This window comes from Mirounga angustirostris, unplaced genomic scaffold, assembly GCF_029215605.1.
Source record: "Mirounga angustirostris isolate CCGP_5_RB_7025 unplaced genomic scaffold, mMirAng1.0.hap1 SCAF_12, whole genome shotgun sequence".
Taxonomy (NCBI): domain Eukaryota; kingdom Metazoa; phylum Chordata; class Mammalia; order Carnivora; family Phocidae; genus Mirounga; species Mirounga angustirostris.
The window spans coordinates 34,313,821-34,332,597 of NW_026991720.1; the positions used below are offsets into that span (position 1 = coordinate 34,313,821).

General features: G+C 37.9%; 1 long non-coding RNA gene across 4 annotated transcripts in view; it reads right to left on the bottom strand.

Annotated features, from left to right (window-relative positions):
• Nucleotides 1–18,777, bottom strand: part of LOC123835372 (uncharacterized) — a 50,562-nt gene that overhangs the window by 14,511 nt on the left and 17,274 nt on the right. For 2 of the 4 annotated variants that reach the window (XR_010406417.1, XR_006788729.3), the window contains exons 5-7: nucleotides 17,941–18,225; nucleotides 7,388–7,537; nucleotides 123–217 (exon numbers count right to left, since the gene is read on the bottom strand). This is a non-coding gene — a long non-coding RNA (uncharacterized LOC123835372). The remainder of the gene's footprint in view (nucleotides 1–122; nucleotides 218–7,387; nucleotides 7,538–17,940; nucleotides 18,226–18,777) is intronic. The other 2 variants (XR_010406416.1, XR_010406418.1) reach the window with 2 other exon arrangements.

Sequence of the window (18,777 nt, forward strand, 5' to 3'; positions counted from 1 at the left end):
CTCCCTTGCAAAAGAGCAGGCATTATATCTGGTGATATGAATGGATTGTTTCTTCTGTACCATAGTTCCCGGGAAAAAATGACATGAATTTGCCCGGGCTCATGAATGCCTCAGTACATCACCTCTGTAACGTCTCAGCTTCAGTTTCACTGTTGACCACAGGTTATTGAATTGTACCTTAGGCTCTTACTCTGTGGGCAGGGACAGCATCCTTTACCTGTTGGAAGATGTGACTCCATCAGTGAGCTACTATTCCAAAGTAAGATTACCCTCCCCATCCCAGTTGCCAGGACTGTTCTCAAAAGTTCCTGATAACCCTAATAAGTAACAACGAGTAAGTTGTTACTGACTGGTAACATTTTTTGACAGCTGATACCATTTATCAAATGAATTTATAACCTTGTACTCTCAGGATTTTAAATATTTGTTGGATCTTTGTTCCACGTATGAACTCTGAATCTGGCTTCCTCTTGATCAGAACAGTGACTCCAAGCTCAGCGATATTTTTTAAATCAACCTAAAATAAACAATAAAGTTCCATTCTTTCCATATAGATGTAGAGTTGTGTATTTCTGTGTTATATTTATCTCCAAGATGGAGTACAGATAATTATTTTAAACAGAATATTTAATCAATCCAAATATGCCACTCCCTCACAGAGCATTGGTTAATATGCTGGTATTTCCTTTCTTTTCCTAAAAGATCCTGGTCATTATGAACTTGTTTTGCCCTGGTTCTTCCTAGGTATGGTCGCAGGATGAAATACTCTAAAAATGAGTGAATAACAATATAACGGTTAATGATGGTTAAAAGCGAGTGGATAATGCCTCGGACCCAGAGAAATCTGTGTACGTAATGCGTATGGAAACTTAACTGACTGAAATAAGCAAGTTAATTAACTTTTGTAAACCTCAGTTTCCTTTTCTCTAAAACAGATGACATAGCCTCTAATGACTGTCTGATAAATACCTTGAAACAGGTATTTGCATAGTTTGGGTAGCTGTTTTGCTACCAAAGGCAAAGACCCAACTGGGGCAAACATGACAACAAAGAGCAGTGGCAGAAGTAGGAGCAGTGGTGGAACCAAAATTTGGTTCTATCCTCAATAATTTGGAGACTAGGTCATCCAGTAAATTGATTTTTAGCAAATTCGCTTTAGGCAAATTGGTCATTTGGCAAATTGGCTTTCAGCAAAGGAGTTCTCAGTTCATCGGCTTTCTATGATTTATTTTATGTAAGTTGTCTGTTTCCTTTCTAAGGTAATGTTTGAAATTAGTGGATGTTTCTTCTCACAAAAGGAATAATCAATGGCCTCAAGAAGAATGAGATTTAATAAAAATAATACATGCCCCTAGTGATAGCTCTCTGTCACAAAAGAAGCAAGAAGTATATCTGTTTCCTTTGGTTATCAGCAACAAGTTTTGGGAGGAAAGTTCTCTCCCTTGTGCCTGAATACTTGACCTTCCTGGGAAAGTATCCCACCTGTAGATCCCTTTTCCCCAGATTAACTGACAAAGTACCATAAACTGTGCCGCATGGGTGAGCTGGATCATAGCATGGTTACTCTCTGCATTTGGGCCACTTTCTTATTCAATACTAATGTCCACCATCAAATGAGTCATTACTATTTTTAGCAATTACTAAGAGGTCAAAATAAACTATCCTTTCATTTCTCCCCAATCTAAATAGCCAGTCTATTGTCCATTTTCATGCTTGTGCTTTGCTTCTGTTATGTTGCCAAACTATTTTAAGCAATTAATTTCTGAGGTTGAAGTACTAAGGGAGGATTGAGGGGGAAATTAATATTCAGGTTAAGAAATATTTAGTTGGCATTCTAGTGAATTTTTGTTTTGCTTTCTGAAAAGACACTCCATGTCATTCTTTGTGAATTTTTCTGAAAGACACATCTTGAAACCAAATTTTCTCTTTATTTCCTCAAAAAAGGGCACACTTTCAGTTGTCCATTTGGAACTGTAATAAGGAAAACTGAAATATACATATACCACCATCATCAGGAGAGAAACTTGAGGTTCTGAAAGAAAATACTGATAAAAGACGCATCCACTCACTGTTGCACAGACAGAAGCATCTTTAGCTAAAGGGAGGCCCTTCAAAATGGCTAAGTCCAACAATAAGGCAAATGTACTTTCAGTAAACGATACCAGAGATATCTTTTTTTTAAAGATTTTATTTATTTATTTGAGACAGAGAGAATGAGAGAGAGCAAGCACATGAGAGTGGGGAGGGTCAGAGGGAGAAGCAGACTCCCTGCCGAGCAGGGAGCCCGATGCGGGACTCGATCCCGGGACTCCAGGATCACGACCTGAGCCGAAGGCAGTCGCTTAACCAACTGAGCCACCCAGGCGCCCCAGAGATATCATTTCAAAAGGAATGGTGCCAGAGCAATGGCTCCATGTGATTAGCAGGAATATACATTCTTCATCGGAGAATATATTCATGGTAATTGTGTTTGCACTTGGGTAAACTCAGGAAGAAACAGGCTTCAGCCCTCACTGACGGAGAGAGATGGAACAGGATGCATGCACACTCTGCAGAGAGAACTGCTGGAGATACTGTTTTTATTTGTTTGCTTCTTTTTGTTAGCCAGCAAAATTTCTCAACCCACCCCTCTGCTTCTGGTCCCAGACCCTACTCTGTGTCTTTGGGCTGAACTCCAAAAGCGATTGCTACAAGACAGGAGCCCGTGACAGAAGCAAAACCAACAGTCCTGTCTTAGAATATGTGAAAGGACGCTGAGGGAAATACTTTTTCTCCAGCAGAGCTGAAAGAGGCTATATATAGAATGCAACCAATCAGAGAGCAGTAGAATTGAGAGACTAACAGAAATAAGGTTAGAGCAAATAGCATAGATCTCTGGTTCCAGACCTTATTAAATATTCTTTGAAAGAGCTAACTACCCCAGTAGTCTTCCCAGCTACATAAACCAATGAATTTCCTCTCTTAATCTGGTCAAATTAGATGTCTGTAAATTGCAATAAAAAGAGACCTAATTGATTCATGCATATTACCTTTATCTAAGGGCACAGAATTCACCCTCCCCCCCGCCCCGCCCAAGACACACACAGAGCTGGTAGAAACCTGGTCTACATCAAACGCCTATCTACCATGGGGCAGAGATTGGAGGAAGCACACTCAACAGATGGTAAGGCCTCAGAGGAGAAAGGTGGTAGGAAGTATCAACCACCATGATCTGGAATTGACCAGAGATAACTATGTTGCTTAGCTATACAAATATTTTGTCAAGATTTTTGCTGATCAGCCTTTCGTGGAGGCCCCACCCCTCACCCAAGAAGGATCCCCCCCCCCCCCACATTAAGGCTAAATCTGTCCCTTCTCTGCCAGAGGATTGCAGGGAATTTGGGTACCTCACTGTGGGATAGAAATGAAGGGCTTTCTCTCATGGGTTAAAAAACACAAAGCAAGTACCCTTTTCTGCATAAGTGGACCTTTTATGGTACCCCTAAGGGGAGGGGTGATGTTATTGTATTGTTAAACCGCAGACTCTCCTGTGGAGGCTTTAAGCCAGGGCCTGCTTCTGTGGGCAGATGAGGTCTCTCCTAAGGTCTGTGGACCAATCACTCACAGAAGAGTGATTTCTTGTCTTTGGATAAGGAATGTGAAAAGAAAAAAAGAGCCAACTCTATTTCTGCCTCTCCATCTTCCTATTAACTTTGAGACTTCTAGATGTTTTTGAAGGTGTTTCCAAGGGGCAGTGGTCAGATATGGCTTCTGTTAAGAACAGGCCTCTGGGGACCCAGAAAAGAGCTAGCCTATCCTGATAGTAAAATTCTAGCTGACATTAAGGTCTGCCTCATAAGCCAAATAGTGTAGTTTATCTACTTCCCTCATTTATTTCCATTTGAAAGAGCTAGAATCCTGACTGAGTGCCTTACTTAAGCTGCACTGCAGATTATGAAGGTAAAGACTACACATTCATAGCTGGGTCAAAATGGAATAACCAGAAAAGCACTAAACCCACTTCTCAGAATAAAATTGGGATCAGGGTTAGAGTAACAAGTACAGTAGGGGAAAACACAGTAAAATCCCCAAAAAGAAGACCATAAAAATCCACCTGCCCCTTATTCTATGACTGATTCAACCTCCTTATGCCAACCTTAGAAAATCTTGATTTTCTTTTACATAAAAGAAAAAAAAATGCCTATGAATTCTAGAGACACAATACCATGCAAGTTGGCAGTTATAGAAAGTTTCTTAAACAGAACCACCAGGGCACTATAATTTAATATATTTGCAGTTTATTTGGACATATACGGTGACATAATTGAAGAAACAACTCCACTAGTATTTGTTAGTCTGTAAAGAACTAAGGAAAATAACGGCTAAAATTTTGTTTAAAACAAGCTAATTATTTTAACTATTGTAAAATAACAAATAAAAAGCTTTTTAATGAGTTCATCATGTTTGGGGGTATGTTAAATGTTATTTTTCAATTATATGATTAGAATAAAAAGTCAAGTTTCAATGCAGTTATTCCATTATTATAAATGAGAGCTAAAGTTACCATTGGCTCTGGCCAAGTTCTCTTAAAAAAATAATCTTCTAATGCATTATAAATTACTATAAATTCCTCTATAATTAATACTTGAGGATGCAAAATTGTATGCATTCATTATTTTCAAGTAAATTGGGGCATATTATATATAAAGTCCCTTTTCTGTTATTGTTTTTGAAAGGGAAGAAAAAAATAGCTGAAGTCTTGCTACACTGGGTTTTTAACTCTACCTGCTATGCAAACATGCACAGATTTTTTTTTTTTAAATGAAATGAAAACAAAACAGGCATTTTCTGGTCTAATGAGCTATTTCCATCAAAATAAATTCCCCAAATGGAAGCATTACAGGGCTCATGCTAAGCATAACAATAATGCTTTATGTATTTTCAGAGCCATTGCAATATCTCAGTAATATAGGAACTTTGAAAGCAGAGCATACAGCTGCAGCAAATGTTCTAACAACTGTATTCTTCACTTCTAATCAGAGCACCACCCAGGAGCCCTCAAAACAAGCAACATGAATAAAAGCTGGAGGGGAAGGAGTTCCACTGCACTGGAGTCTCCCACTGCTTGAAATAACAGGCGCTTTCAGTGGGTCGGGTTTTATTATCTGTTATATAACATCTCAAGTTTAGTTATTTCAGTAGGATTGGAGGATTTTCAGGTGGATTTTATCCAGGTTATTCACAGAATATACTGCCCAAATTATGGAATGCCATGATGAAGGCAACAAAAAAGGCATTGAATAAATGAAGTTGTATTCTTTGTCTGAGTAACTACCCAGCCCCACCTACCTCCCAGTATTGTAAGGATCATATGAGACAAAATATATTCAAACACTTAGCAAGCATTCTAGAAGTGTGGTCAAAATCAGTGTTATTTGGGGGATGAGTGGTCACTGGAAGGGGCACTCATGAGTCTCTGGGTGCTCATAACATTGCTTCTTAATCTTGATGCTGATTACATGGGTATGTTTAGTTTGTAAAAATTCAGTGAGGTATACACAGATATGTGCATGATTTATGTATATTCTTTTTCAATAAAAAAATTCTTCAAACATGGTTAATGGCATAAGGTAATGACCTTTAATTGTGTCAAACTCAAATGCCCATGTCAAGACATGTAAATACATGTTCAAGATGAGCTGGCTTCCTTTGAATGGATGAGGAAATGTCCCCTATAAAGAGACATATCGCCCAGCTCCATCTTTTGTAGGGGCATGGGATTCACAGGCCCCAGGGTGCCAGACTTTGAGGAAAGGACACAAATTTAGCTTTTGCATGTAGAAAATCACTATTTTTAAATGTAAGCAAACATTCAAAATGTTTAAACACTGAACATTACATCAAAACCTAATGTACTATATATTGGCTAATGGAACTTAAAATTTTTAAAAATGTTGTTTTTTTTCCTCTTCTTTGGCTAATGGAACTTAAAAAAAATATTTAAAGCCCTGTGAGCTCTCAGGGGCAAGGAGATTAGCTATTCTTGACTTGAGTGTTTTCAGCGTGCAAGCCATCTGGTGTGATGTGGTAAAAACAGAGTCATAGGAAATACCCTTTCGCTGATAAATCATACAGCCAATGAACTCCTGGAGAATATTTCCCAATATCTTTATCAGTGGCTCTGGGAATAGTATGATAACTGGAAAACCTTTTCACCTAGGTTTTATGGTCTACTTCTGGACAAGAAGACAGGACAGGTGACACTAGATGACATCCCATCTGACACAAAGAGGTGTGTTTTTAACTTGGTTTTCTTGTGAGTCTTGTATCATTTGGAAATATCATGCAAAGAGATATTGTGCAAAGGGATATTGTGGAATGTGGCATCATTGTCCCAACCATTCCCTCATTCTAATAGGAAATGGCCTTGACCTTTGAAATGATAAGGATATGATTTAAAAACAGAAGAAAGAAAGGAAGGAAAGAAAGAAAACAAGAAAAGAAAAGAAAGAAAAGTAAAAAGAAGAGAAAAAAAAGAAAAGAAAAGTTAACTCTGTAGTGTATTTAGGGCTTAGTAATGACAAAGGGGGTTAGTGGAATTCAAGCCCTCACACAGGGAAGCCCCAGGAGCATGTCTGAAGAAACAGATGTTTGCCACCCTTTGTGGAAATCAGAAAGAGATATTTTTCTGTAACTGTTGGTGTCCGAGTTCCACCCTTTGCTGCCCTACCCCTCCTAGACCCTCTTGTGTGTTGTTCAAGATGATAGAAATTTCTGCACTCAGAAATTTCTTAGATTAACTTAGATTAGTTTTCCATAAAGCCATTGTGTACCAACCAGTAATTTCAATGTTTTATTTAAGGTATGAGAGTTTGAACTTTCACAATTATTAAAATAATCCTTTGAAGATAAGCCTAAATGGAAAAAAAGAATGCATGCAGGCCAAATAAAATAAATCTACTGTTTAATTTCAATTACAGTAATCTTTGAGAAGTTGCAAAATTTCCAGACTCTCTTCTCCAGTTATACATTTTCCCTTTCCCCTTCCCTTAATAAAGTGGAGACAGCTGGAAGAGGACCCTAGCGAGGTCATTCAAGTTATCTTTATTCTCTACCTAACTTAACACAAGAGTGACCCTCACTGTATTTCACAAATATATTCCTACTATTGAATAACAACATATTGCATATTTATGACAATAACAAATAGAAGTGTTTTATTTGTGACATTTCTCACTTTGTCCTGTCTTGCCTCTAGAAGAAATTTTTAAAAATGAATTTATTTGAATTTTTATATATTTTTAAACCACAACTAATGCATGATAGCATTGGACAGAGAGGAAATTAGGCATATTGGTACAAACTTTTGATGTGTAGCCTTTTTTAATTTTAGCCAAAGTGTACTTACAAAATGAAGGAATGAGAAGTATCCAGCAGTCAGAGTATTGCTGGTTCTTGAGGGTACCTGACTTTCTGGGGATTCTGCGCGACAGCAGTTCTTTCCAGCTACAAATCAGAGGATTTCCTGAGGGGAGGGTGGACGGGAATTCTTCCCAGCCTGTACAATCAGTAAAAGAAGGTTATGTCTGCCCATTGGAGCCTGTGTAAATGCCAAATGGGTATTTGGCTATGAGAAAGCCAAGGTAGTTAAATGTGTGAAGTATCTACTATGGGATCTTGTTTGAAAAAAGCAGAAAAAATTTTAAGTGCAAAAAAAAAAGACATTAGACATGGTGAAACATGAGTGTATAGGTTTTTGCAGTAAGGTCCATGTACCCTAGTAATAATAGGGACAACAAGCAAACACTGAGTTACTGCTAAAGGAAGCCTGCAAACCTCTGAAACATGCAAAGCAGCACAGACTAAACTATTCCCAGAAGAAGCAGCAGCAAAGACTGAGCAACAAAGACAGCGTGGGGCACTTTAGAAGAAAATGTCAAAACACAGACAGAAGAATACTATAGGTTGACTGAGCCACACATTGAGCAAAACCAGGAAAACATTGTAAACCCCCCAGTAAGAAGATACTGGTAAAACAATTTATTTTTACAGTTACTATTTACAAGTCTCCTATTTCCAAAAGGATCTGGTGCCACTAAAATTCAATGCATCTTACAAATTTAACTGCGATAATTTGTAATTGGTTGTATATTTTAAATTGAGCTGAAAAATCTGGGGAAAATACTCATACACATTGAAATGGTTGTTGATAATTCATTTCTATTTAAAGTCTCAGAAAAAAAAAAGTCTCAGAAATTGTTAGAAGATGATACGCCCATAGTGAATAGAATCATTGAGCATTATTCTGGCTGAGGCAAAATAAAGACAGTGTGGCCACATGCAGTGGGTGTGAACAATGGCATGATAAGATCTAGCTAAAAATCTTGACTGGTTAATAATAAGCCATGTGACAATGTCCAGGTCACCATTTTTGAGACTTTGTTTTCTGACCATCGAATAAGATAAAGGAATGCTACCTGTACTACTCATCTCACAGTTGTGTTTAAGTATCAAATAAAATAATAGACATTAAAAACACAAAATGTTATATAAGGGGTATTAATACCCATTAATGCAAATTTTACATATTTAGTGCCCATTTTTCTTGGATCCCCATCATGACTCAGTCACTTGCTGTGTAGTTTATTGGGGACATATTGTTACCAGGCATTATTCTATGCTCCTTACATGTGCTTATCTATTTCTTCATGACTATCTTCTGAGATAGATGCTATTACTATTTACCCTAATCAGAGGAAAAAACAAAGAGAAAAGTGAGATAATTTGACCCAGCTCATAGTTAATAGAATCAGGAAACAAACTCAGTCTGCCCTACGTTTATCTCAGTTGATCCCACTTGTATTTTGCTTATAACCCTCTAAATGCTCAATGAGTGCTTATATAATATTTTTAAAGAAACTTTTTATTGAGATGTAATTGACATACATTATATTAGTTTCAGATGTGCAGCGTATTGATTTGATAATTCTGTAAGTTACCACAATAAGTATAGTCATCATCTGTCACTGTACAAAATTATTAAAATAGTATTAACCATATTCCTTGTGCTGTACTTTTCATCTCAGTGACTTATTTATTTTATAACTGGAAACTTGTACCGTTTAATCCCCTTTATTTATTTTGCCCTACCCTCAACCTGCCTCCCCTCTGGCAACCACCTGATTGTTCTCTATATTTAAGAGTCTGTTTTTTATTTGTTTGTTTTGTTTTTTAGATTCCACATGTTCAGTGAAATCATATGGTATTTGTCTTTTTCTGCCTGACTTATTTCACTTAGCATACTACCCCCTGGGTCCATTAATGTTGTCACAAATGGCAAAAACTCATTCATTTTACAGCTGACTAATATTCCATTGCATGTATATACCACATCTTTGTTATTGATTCATCTATGGTGGACACTTGCATTGCTTCCATATCTTGACTATTGTAAATAATACTGCAATAAACACAGAGGTGCATTTATCTTTTTGAATTAGTGTTTTTTTTTCCTTTGAGTAAATACCCAGTAGTGGAATTACTGAATAATGTGATATATCTTTTTTTTTTTTAATTTTTGAGGAATTGTTTTCCAGTGTGGCTACATCAATTTACATTCCTACTAACAGTGCACAAGGGTTTCCTTTTTGTAGCATCCATGCCAACAGTCGTTATTTCTTGTCTTTTTGATATTAGCCATTCACACCTATGGTGTGAGGTGCTATCTCATCGTGGTTTTGATTTTCATTTCCCTGATGTTTAGTGATACTGAGTGTCTTTTCATGTGTCTGTTGGCCATCTGTATGTCTTTTTTGGGACAATGTCTATTCAGGTCCTCCGCCTACTTTTAAAAATCAGATTTTTTTTTTTTTTGGTGTTGAGTTGTATTAAGTTCTTTATATGTTTTGTATATTAACCTCTTATTGGATATATTGCAAATACCTTCTCCCATTCAGTATGTTGCCTTTTGCCTTTTTGTTTTGCTGATGGTTTCCTTTGTTGTGCAAAATCTTTTTATTTTGTTGTAGTCCCAAGAGTTTATTTGTGCCTTTTTTTCCCCTTGACTGTGGAGACATATCCATAAATATGTTGCTAAGGCTGATGCCCAAGTGATTATTTCCTGTGTTTTCTTTTAGAAGTTTTATGGTTTCAGGTCTTATATTTAAGTGTTTAGTCCATTTTGAGTTTATTTTCATATATGGTATAAGAAAGTGGTCCATTTCATCCTTTTGCATGTAGCTGTCCACTTTTCCCAATACCATTTGTTGAAAAGATGGTCTTTCCCCATTGTATATTCTTGTCCCCTTTGTCATAGATTATTTGACTATATAGATGTTGGTTTATTTCTGGGCCCTCTATCCTGTTTCATTGATCTATGTGTCTATGTTTTGTGCCAGTACCATACTCTTTTGATTATTATAACCATCAGGGTTATATCTTGAAATCTGGAATTGTGGTTATCTTCACTTTCGTTCTTCCTAAAGACTGTTTTGACTATTTGAGGTCTTTTGTGGTTCCATACAAATTTTAGGATTATTTGTTCTAGTTCTGTGAAAAATATTATTGGTGTGTTGATGGGGATTGTATTGACCCCTTAGATTGCTCTGGGTAGTATGGACATTTTAATGATTTCAATTCTTCTAACCATGAACATGGCTTATCTTTCCATTTGTTTGTGTCGTCTTCAGTTTTTTTCTTCAATGTCTTATAGTTTTCAGAGTATAGGTCTGTCAGCTCCTTGATTAAATTTATTTCTAGGTATTTTATTCTTTTGGGTGCAATTGTATAGAAATGCAACAGATTTCTGTATGTTAATTTTGTGTCCTGCGATTTTATTGAATCCATTTATCAGTTCTAATAGTTTTTTGGCAGAGTCTTTAGGGTTTTCTATATATAGTATTATATTATCTGCAAATAGTGATGCTTTTACTTCTTCCTTACCAATTTGGATACTTTTTATTTCTTTTTCTTGTATGACTGCTGAGACTAGGACTTCCAGTATTGTGTTAAATAAAAGTAGTGAGAATGGACATCCTTGTTTTGTTCCTGATCTTAAAAAAAAAGATTTCAATTTTTCACCATTTAGTATGATGTTAGCTATGGGTTTTTCATATATGACTTTTATTATATTAAGGTATGTTTCCTATAAACCCACTTTGTTGATAGTTTTTATCATGAATTGATGCTATACTTTTTCACATGCTTTTTCTGCATCTATTCAAATGATCATATGACTTTTATCCTTTCTCTTGTCAATGTGATGAACTACCCTTGCATTCTTTGAATAAATCCCACTTGACTGTGAGAAATGATCCTTTTAATGTATTGTTGAATTCAGTTTTGTTGAGGATTTTTATAAATCAGAGATATTGGCCTGTAATTTTCATTTTTTCTTCTTCTTTCTTCTTTCTTCCTCCTCCTCCTCTTTCCCCTCCTCCTCCTCCTCCTTTGTGTCTTTGTCAAATTTTAGTACCAGGGTAATCCTGTCCTTGTAGGATGAATTTGGAAGTTTTCCTTCCTCTTCTATTTTTTGGAAAAGTGTGAGACAAATAGAGGTTAACTCTTCTTTAAAAGTTAGGTAGAATTTATCTGTGAAACCATCTGGTCTTAGACTCTTATTTGTTGAGAGTCTTTGGATTACTGTTTTAATTACATTATTATTAATCAGTCTGTTCAAATTTTCTACTTCTTCCTGACTCAGTCCAGGAAGATTGTATATTTCTAGAGATTTATCCATTTCTTCTAGGTTGTATAATTTGTTGGCATATAATTTTTCATAATATTCTCATAATTCTTTTTATTTGTATAGTGTTGGTTGTTATTTCTCCGCCTTCATTTCTGATTTTATTTATTTGAGCCCCCTCTTTTTCTTGATAAGTCTGGCTAAAGCCTTATCAATTTTATTTATTTTTTCAAAGAACTAGCTTTCTGTTTCATTGATCTTTTCTTTTTTTAGTTTCTATTTCATTTATTTCACTCTCATCTTTATTTTCTTCATTTTATTAGCTTTGGACTTTGTTGTTCTGTTTCTAGCTCCTCTGGGTGTAAGGTTAGGTTATGTATTTGAGATTTTCACTGTGCTTTGAAGTAAGCCTGTATTGCTATAAATTTTCCCCTTAAAACTGCTTTTGCCATGCCCCAAAGATGTTTGACCATTATGTTTTCATTTTCATTTGTCTCCATGTGTTTTCTATTTCTTTGTTGACCCATTTGTTGTTTGGTATCATGTTGTTTAGACTCCATGTGTTTGTGTTTTTCTAGTTTTCCTTATAATTGTTTTCTAGTTTCATACCATTGGGGTCAAGACAGATGTTTGATATTTCAGTCGTCTTAAATTTATTGATATTTGTTTTGTGGTCTAATAGGTGATTTATGCTGAAGAATGATCCAGCTATTATTTCTTTAAATAAGTTTTCTACCCCCTTCTTTCTCTCACTTCTCCTTCTGGGATCTCTATAATGCAAATGTTATTAAGTTTGATGATGTCACGGAATTCTCTTAACATATTCTAATTTTTTTAAATTTTTTTTTAATTTTTGCTGTTCGGTGTGGTTGCTGTCCATTACCCTGTTTTCTAGATCACTGATCTTTTCTTCTGCATCCTCTAATCTGCTGTTGATTCCATGTAGAATACTATTTATTTCAGTTATTGAATTCTTCAGCTCTGACTCATTATTTTTTATATTTTCTATCTCTTTGTTAAGTTCTCACTGAGTTTATTCACTCTTTTCTCAAGTCCAGTGAGTATCTTTAAGACCATTACTCTGAATTATTTATCAGGTATACTGCTTTTCTCCATTTTACATAGCTCTTTTACTGTGATTTTGTCTTGTTCTTTCATTTGGGACATATTCCTCTGTCTCCTCATTTTGTCTAACTCTCATGTTTGTTTCTATGTATTAAGTAGGTCAGTTGTATCTCTTTGTCTTGAAGTAGTGGCCTTGTGTAGAAGACATCCTGTGGTGTCTATAGTACAATGTGCCCTCCTGTTGTGACTGAACCATGATTGCCTTCAGTCCAGATGGCCGCAATGACCTGCTTTGCCTGCTGTGGGTGTACTAGACAAGGTTTGTTCCCCATGCTGTTGAAAGGCCTGTTTGCAGCCCCTGCTGACTCATTGGTGGGTGGGGCTGGAAGTCAGCCTAGCTATCTGCAATTACCCTCTTTACCATAGCTGCAGGTGCCCCAAAGGGCAGGGCTTGCTTCCTGCACAGCCAGCTAAGAGGCCCAGCTGCAGGAATTGTGGGTGTGCTGGTATATGGGATTATCCCCCTCTTCTCAGGGGTAGGAGTCACTTTGGGGTGGTGCCAGTCCTGGCCTGGGCTGCCTGCTCAGTATAGCAGGGCAAGAGCTGCTTTGGAGGCACACCTGCCAAAGTGGGTGAGTTATTTGGGGGGTGGTTTAAGGGCAGAGACTCCTATCAATCTCCAGCTCTCCTAGGGTTAAACCCCTGGTTTTTAAATCTCCCAGAGTTAAGCCCCTCTGGTTTTCAAAGCCAGAAAATAGGGGAACTCATCTTCCTATTGTGGGCCCCCAGTGCCAGGAGTGCCTATCCTCTTACTTCTAGATCCTCTTACTTCTCTTTGCTTGTGATGTCCCTCCTGCTTATGTTTAGTCTCATCAGGGTTTGGTTCCTAACCACGTCTCTGTTCTCCTACCCTTTTCAATGTGGCCTTCCTCTGTGATTAGCTGTGGAAGGTCTGTTCTGCATCTTCAGGCTGTTTTCAGAGTTAGTTGCATAGATGTAGCTGTTCTCTTGGTGTGTCCGTGGGATGAAGTGAGCTCATGATCCTCCTACTCTGCCATCTTCCCCAAAACTCTAGTATTGCTATTTTTAATTTGTCTATCGGAACTAATTCTAGCCAAATGAGGTTTGCAGCAGGTTTGATGTTAGGCAAACTGACTTGAATCCTGTTACTTTTTAGTATCATATCAGCAATCTAATCTATGAACCATAAGTTTGCTTTCCTAACATTATTATTTTATTGTACTCTGCTTTGATAGGAAAATATATTTCATTCTGGTAACAGGACAGAATTAAGACCTATTTCTGTTTGATATCAAAAAGTGAAGAGTAGATCTGGCGCTATTCCAGTAGAAGCTGATTTTTGATACTCATCCCGCCACTCAGAAGGGTGCTCAGTACACAAACAGACACCAGACAGCAAGGATAGAAAAATGAGCAAGACATGGCCCCTGCCCTGAAAACTTTACAGGCTAGCTAGTATTGTAAACAAATAATTATAGCACAGTGTGATTCCTACCATAACAGAAATGGGCCATGGGAAACCTGAAGGGCCAGCAGTATGCACAGCCCAATGGATGTAGTTAGCAAAGCCTTCACAGGGAATGCTGCCCCTGAGATGGGCTCTAAAAGAAACAAAACTTGCCAGATGGAAGAGATGAGAAGGACATACAGGCACAGGGACTCACATGAACAGTAGCCCAGAGCATAAAGCCAGGTTGTGTTTTTGGAAAATAGTAGATGGTAGGTAAAAGTTTTCCACTGTATGTCTCACAAGCTAATGAGATTTAGGCAGGTTTCAGAGAAGTGAAGGGAAGCGTGACATATGGGCATGGCCATTTGGGCCAACTCAATGCTTTTGTTGTTCTACATCAAAATGTAGAGTAGTAATTGAGATATTATTTGCTTGTGCCTTTCCATCCCAAAAGTGGCCATGGGATTCTTCTGATTAAGAAGAGCTGCATGTAGGAAAGTGCTGTTATCTTTGGAGCCCCATAGTTCTCGTGACCTCTTTGAGCTTTAGATCTCTGTGACTGATGATTTGGCCAATGGGAGCCTCTGGCAAGGGGTGGCAACCTTCCTGACATGACTAGCAGGCCCATCTTGTTGAAAATCAGATATTACTTACTGCTAGGTTCCTACTGAAACAGAACACCTGACCCAAGGAGGTCTTGTAACTCTCTGGTCTGATATTACCATTTTAGGGTGGGTCAGCTTAGCTTCAATGACTAACAAGACAGGAAAGATCCAATGGGCCTTCCTTGTCAAATGGAAGTGGTGTAGCCAAGAATAGGGCAGTCTGGCCCCAGCGTCTCAGCTTTATATGAAACAGTGGCAGATTTCCCTTTGGAAGAAACTTCTGCACTCTGCCACCTGAATCACCATAAATTTCTGGGCCTGGTTCACCGATAGTTCAGCTGAACTGAATCTTGTGGTCCATTGAGCTGATGTGGCTGTTCAACTCAGCAGCAGCTAGTCTAGGACCAAAATAGACTTGGTAGTTCTGCTCAGTGGGAGTAAGGCAAAGCTGTTCTCATTTCTACTCCCCTTGATGAATCTTGTTATATTTTTTACTAACTCTTAGGCTATTGCCAATGTTTGGTCTGCCATGTGGAAAACTATAGATTATCAGATTAAAGACACTCCTTTTTGAGGTTGTAAACTGTGGAAATAAATTGTGACTTTTGATCAAACTGTTTGGGTCACACATGGACAGTAGCTACAGTTCCTTAATGAGACTGAATGGAATCAAGCTGCTATTAGACCCCAAACCACCTAGATTACCATGATTACAATGGATCCTTCATCTTAATGAAAATGGAAACATCCACGGTCGTAGACTAAGCACAGAATAAGACTATGTTCAGACACAGATGCTTCTACTGCATGCCAGACTGTGGTTTCTGCCAAATTTGATCCATTTGTCACACAGGGGAAGAAGACACATTACAAGGGGCATTGCTTCCTCTCACCCCTAGCAGATTAACTCTGTAAGAACCCTGATCTCCCTCTCGGAGCTATTGGTGGTGCCCTCACCATTGTTGACACTTTTTTGGTAAGGTGTTGTGCTAGTCAGATCAGTTGATTCTGGCTCTACCATTATGGTCCTTGAAATGATCTGTGTTGTATTTTGGCTTCTCGAACAGTTTACATTTTGATAATGCTTTACCTTTTATTGAAAAAGCCACTCAACAGTGGGTTTATATTGCAAATATTCAACAGATCTTCCATGCATACACAGGATTTGATTTTATTGAGCACTGCAAAGGCTTCCTTAAATGTCAAGTCAAAAATATTTGTGACTCTACCTCCCTTCCTCCTCCTGGTCCACAGTGTTAGCAAGTCAGTTTAGTCACTGAAGTTGATTGTCTCAGAAAGAGATGGTTTCTTCTTACCTGCTTCATGAGCAATGAGCAGGTCATAAAAGCTGGGGCATTATGTGGATCTATTTTGAAAATCTGGCATTCGGCCGTGACCATTCCTGACATGATACATCTTTCCCCTAACAGTAACCCCACATATACTAGTTGCTCTGATTTCTGGGAATCTGCCTGGTAAAGAGAGGATTCAAATGTAATTGTGGTTCAGTCACCTAGATTCTCTTATTAGATTATTGTAATCCCAGATTATAAGAAAATGAATACTCATTTAAGCCTGCTGCTCACCAGTAATATAGCCCACGTAGGCCAAAGCGGGTGGCATAATGTGTCCCTGTAAATTTTACAAAACTGCACTTGTCCCTCTTCTATTTGTTGTTTCCAGGTGAAAGATTAGGATGTAAATAGGAGATAATTGAGAAAAAAATATGACATTATAGCTATGGGTATGGGACAGACTGATTTCACTGCTGTGGAGGAGGAGCATTTGAGTGAGAATTAGAAGGAAAATGAATGAGAACCTTAGTGGAGACACAGCAACCTTAAGATCTGTGGTTTGTCAGCCACTCTGGCTGCTTCCTCATGAACAAAAACACCCTGATACAGTTCTCCCAAACTGTTGCAAGTCTTATGTTTAACTGACTGCTAGGTCTACCATTCCTCATAAGACTGTTACTACCATGATTTGATCACCATTCCCCTTAGCCTTACAGGGAAATGAGGTAGAGATAGTGTCTCTCTCCAGATCAAAAGACAGGCATACTTATTACCCAATAAAATGAAGATTATTAATTCCCTCCAGAGCAAAAGCTGCCATGCCTACTGCCCATTATAAAGTACTAATTATCCTAAGCTCAGGGGGTTTCAACCCACTGCATGTGCAGATATCACCCAACCCCTTTGAGTCACTATGTAGGAATTAGGGCTTTGGGAATCAAGGCAAAAAAAATACTGATATTTTAGCTACTACTGTTGCTGTGAGTAATAAAGTCCTGTGTCTCTGATCCAAGAATGTCTTGTGTTTTGACAAAACTCATGAAATTATTGCAAGTCAACTTGCTACCTTACCAATAGGGGGAAATCTCAGAATTTCAAGTCTCTTAACTGTACATAAATCCAGATGGACTGAAGCATTACTGTTCAGAAACAAAGAAGCAAGACATGAGGCTGATAAAATAGATCAGGGCTTGATGGTGAAAGGCCTTATTTGCCATGCTATGGGATTTGGAATAATTCTGTAACTAAGAGAGAGTCACGGATGATTATTAATAAGTAGAGTGGCAGTTATAAGGAGAGATTGGGTAAAGGAAGATTTGCTCAGAAACCCTGTTAGCAGGCATCTGACATCCAGGTAATAGATGACAATGACATTTCCCAGGGTCTTAGATATGGGAATGAAAAGGAGCATAACATTTTAAGACCCATTTTAGAAGTAGACTCATGTAACTTGGCTTCCAACTAAATATGAGGAAAGGAATGAAGAAAGGAAGGATTCTAGTAGAACTGTGGAGTTTTTAGTTATGGGTCTGTCTAGAGGTACAGACAAGTTTCTTCAGGAGTCACATTTTTACTTGTTCAATACAGGCACTACATAAAGGGAAAACTCTGATCTTGTTATGTTCAGGGCAGTGGGAAAGGAATAGGTTGTAGAGTCTGTCAGTCATTGGCTTAAAGATAACACTCCTTCCTAATCCTAATTCGTTTGCTTCTCTGGGTCCATTCCTTCTTTATAAAATAGGAATGCTTATTCCTAACTAACAAGGTTATTGGGTGAGTCACACAAAGCACACATATAAAGTTCCTAGCACACAGTAGGAAAGTTGATTAATCTTTGCTCACCTTCATTCCTCACCAAGTGCACTACTGCTTCTTCAGATCTAAATTGCTCACCAAAGCTCTTCTCCCACGGCTTTCCCCCAGTCTTGAGACTTTTCTCATTTCCCTTTCAGACTTGACAGTCAGCTCTGTCTTCATGGCCCCATACGCATCACCTTTGACTGCCTTCCTCACACTGGGCTTCCTTGAGCTGCCCTATTTAGTTTACTCTGAAACTCCTCTCTCTCATCACACTTTGGGTGTTTGCTTCTGAATCCAACTTCTCTCATTTAGAACCAAATATAATCCCTGAGGAAGAAGAATCAGGAACGTTAAGACTGAGAAATTTGAAATTTTCTTTTTAGGACTTTTGTTTTCTGTTTGATTGGGTAGCATTAGAATGGAGATGGTGAAAAACCTTCTGGCAAATCTTCCCACAAAGGGAACAATGAATGGTTATAAGAAAGAACTGATGATTAAGCTCCCCATGCAGCTCCCATAAAGCTCACAGTTTAGATCTCAGGTAGGAAAGATCATGACAACAAAGTGTTATTCTGTGGGAACCAGGTCCCTAGTCACCATGGTTTAAAGAGATGCAGTTGTGTTATGATTAAAATCAGGCTTTGAGCTCAGGCAGGCCCGGGTCCCATTACTAGCTCTGTCATTTACAAGCTCTGTAACCTTGGGCAATTACTTAATCTCGTTAAGCCTCAATTTCCTAATTTATAAAGAAAAAATGGTAAAGGTGCCCATGCCATGGGTCATTGTGAGGATTAAATTGAATAAACTATGTAAAGCATAATGGCTGGCAGTTGTAAGTGTTCAATACTTGTTAGATATTCTCAGATGCCTTATGTATAG